A 3569-nucleotide genomic window follows, 5' to 3' on the forward strand; every position below is an offset into this window, starting at 1 on the left:
TAAAACAAAAAAATGGCATTTGAGTTTCATTTAAAAGAGGTTTGTATCATTGGGTAGCCTCCCTTTACACTTTTGATTATGAAAAAGGGTAAAAATGACTTTTCATTCAGCAAGTATCATCTCTATCAAACGAGAACTGATGTGACAATAAGCTGTGCCCTGACCATGTGTTTCCTAACCAAACATGGAGGGTTGTGTTAATAAATGGGTAGGAACTGTTAATTCCTCTGCAAAGTAACAGCTCAGAGGCTAAAGATATGATTTATTTCATAATGTGGGAATCAAGATGTTGACTTCCTCAAAAACAAAATACCTAGTAAAATTTTAGTATATGACTTAAGCTTTAATTTTGTAAACAGAATGGCTTGCCATACTTACTTTAATTTTGGAAACTCCTGCTGAAGAAATCTGAAACAAGATTACATATGAGTAGTTCTTAGGGGAAAAAGAATGTCATTGTGCCTTTGGAATGCTATATATATACTTAGCTATTACTGGGTTATACACATAGAAAACTAAATCCACAATGGGATTCCTCAACAAGTCACTGTCACAAAATATCACACTTTCACTTGCTTCAGTTCCTTTGAAGATTATATTTTAAATTACAGAGCACAAGCAAAGTGAATTGAAAAAAAAAATGTCCTCTTGTATTTCATTGATGTGGCCTGGAGGTGGTAGCTAAATAAGCTCTTTACACACATTACTGAATCATCTATACACTCGAATAATTAAAAGCAACAATCCCGGTTTACTCGTAAAAAGTTCTTCCAGAGTCCCCTTCAGAGTAGTTACAGATGTTCCTCTGCTTCCAATCTAAATGAGCTTCAATAAAATGTATTTTACAACCCTCCTTGGTACATTTAGATTCCTAATGAATGTCAAAAAAAAAAAAAAATCTCTTCTCCTTCAACCCCATTTAAACAAATTGGAAGCTAAGTCTTTACCTTTTCCAGAAATAACCTAATAGTTTCAACTTTTTATAAAAACTCTAACGTCCACCTTAGTTCCCTTCAGCCTCCAAAATTGGCCCTGAAGAATAAAACTTTCGGGTAAGATTCTTATTTCAGGAGCCTACATAAAAATAGGCACATAGGGAACCTGAGGAATGGTGTTGGGTTGCATGGCCTAATGGATTTGAAGTACTTTTTGATTTTACCTAATACCTGCAGGTGAACTCCTCCTCATCAAATTCTGAATTTCTGATGTCTGAATTTTACTTTGGAATTTTTGAATGAACTCAAATGAGAATGCTCACTAAACTAAGAAGCAGGCTTATGCAAACTCACTGAAATAATAAACAGTGGTTAAGCTTGAATGAAGTTGAAGCAGTTAACTACCACAGCCATCTCTTCCACGTGCTCAAAAAAAGTTCAATATGGGACCTTTTGATAATGTATTCAGTAGAATCTCACATTCTGCAAACTGGCTTTTTCCCAAATTCTGCCATCTGATCTGTTTTCTGCTGGTGCCTTTCATTCTCTCATAAGGCAGGTGGTCAGGATTGAGCAGACAAGTAGTCACCTCGTGGTCAGAAAGATGCTTAAATTATGTTAGGTTGACCTCTTGACTGTTTTTCACTATTCCTGAGCATAATCAGGAAAAAAAAATTGGAAAGTGAAGCAGTATGTTATTTATTAATAAAATGAATGCACATAGATTCCACTAATAAGAAAATCCTTGGGGAAATACAAATATTTAACAGGAAATATTGCAAAGCCCCATTCTCTCTGGAATCTTAATTTCATCAGTAAGAAAAAGCCCAATACTTAACACTTTTCAAAGCACTTTGGTACTTAAATTTTAAGCATTGTGGCAACTGAAGCAGGAAAATAACACATCTCTGAGTTTGTCACTAGTGGAATTTTCTTGATTTATAAAAATGAAAACCTCTCCTAAGAATTAGGAAGATCACATCAGTCATGATTGGTCAGTTGAGACCATATTTTATGGGAAGTTTTACAATTCAGAAAGTTGGTCTGTGACTGAGCTATGTGGAGAGGTGGAATACGTGTCTACAACTACATTAATAGAGTAAGAGCTACCTCAAAAATCAATCAATTTTGAGTTACCAAGTATATTATTTTAAATGTTATAATGTCTCCGTAAAATGAATGTAACTGCTACCTCACAAGTTGGTTGTGAGAATTTAATAAGATCATATTTTAAAAATTCAGCATAATATGTAAATTACACACAAGCAGTCTTTGGACATGTTAATTTCTCTCAACTTTTTTTGAAGAATTATTTGGAGAAGCTTCAAGAATTTACTCCCTTTTTGTAATTATAACAATGTTAAGAATAACCTTTTTGATTATGAATGACAATATTAGCTAATACTGAGTATATTTTGTGCAATGTACTATAGTCAAACACATATATTTATCCCCTCTAAACCTCACAAGATAGCAAAATGTAATTTAAAATTTCATTTTCTTTATATTAAAGCTAAGAAAGCTAAAATTTAAAGGGTTAAATAATTTATCCAAGGTCACACAGATCTTAAATAACACAAATCAGAGTTTCAGTGTATTAAACCACATCTTTTTAACCATTATGCTGCACTACCTATTTTATGAGTGTCTTTGACAATATAGTGTTTAAAAGCACAAAGATAAATAAGGATTTTTATGTAGATATAATTTGCAGAGATATAATGTATAATTAGTATATAATTATATATTTTAATTCCATTCAATTATGAAGAATACTTATCAATTATGTGTCTGTCTTTGTTAGATGCTGTCATATTTACAACTAAGAACATATTTTTTTTTCTTCAAAGAGCTGTGTGTGTGTGTGTATGTTTAAATATTTTTAGTGCCTATATTTTAAACTGAATAGTTGAACTGAGATTCAAAAATATTTTTGGAAATATATTAATTATATAAAATTAATTAGTAGGAAATATTTACAAGAAATTAATCTGGATGACATAAAAAATGTTATTCTGTTTTATTTTCTTTTAATCTTTTCTTTTTCAGTGTTATGGATTCAGCCTAGGGTTTTGTGCATACTAGCCATGCACTTTACCACTGAGCTACATTCCAGCCCATAATAATGTTATTTCCTATGAAGTAGAGACAAGTGTAAATTGAAAACTTAGAGGAAATATTAGAAGCAAAATTATATTTGGGACCATAACAATCTCCACATATATACCTGGATTCCTAAAATATTAAAATTAAAATAAATGTCCACAATCTATGTGGGTTTTGTTATACTCTGACAGGATAGGCCTTTGATAAACAAACCAATGAAGCATCTATTCCAATTTTGAAATTAATAGATAAATAAAAGAATCATTCAAATTGATCACATTCACACCTTAAGTTATACCCAGAATGTACTGCTTTCAATTCCTATACTGTGATTTTCTCAGTATGTATATATATATATATATATATTTTTTTTTTTCCCATAAGAGATGTAATATCTTAGTATATCCAGAGACTTTTGGAAAGACCAAAATTATTCATTGTCTAGATAGAACTAAGCAAAACTGTCCTAGATATGTGGTTTTCAACCTGTGCTCTGGTGATCTGAAGTTTCTAGGAATGAGTCCAAGC

This window comes from Marmota monax, unplaced genomic scaffold, assembly GCF_021218885.2.
Source record: "Marmota monax isolate L192 unplaced genomic scaffold, Marmota_monax_Labrador192_F-V1.1 WCK01_AAM20220418_F8-fsc00112, whole genome shotgun sequence".
In the NCBI taxonomy this organism is placed as follows: domain Eukaryota; kingdom Metazoa; phylum Chordata; class Mammalia; order Rodentia; family Sciuridae; genus Marmota; species Marmota monax.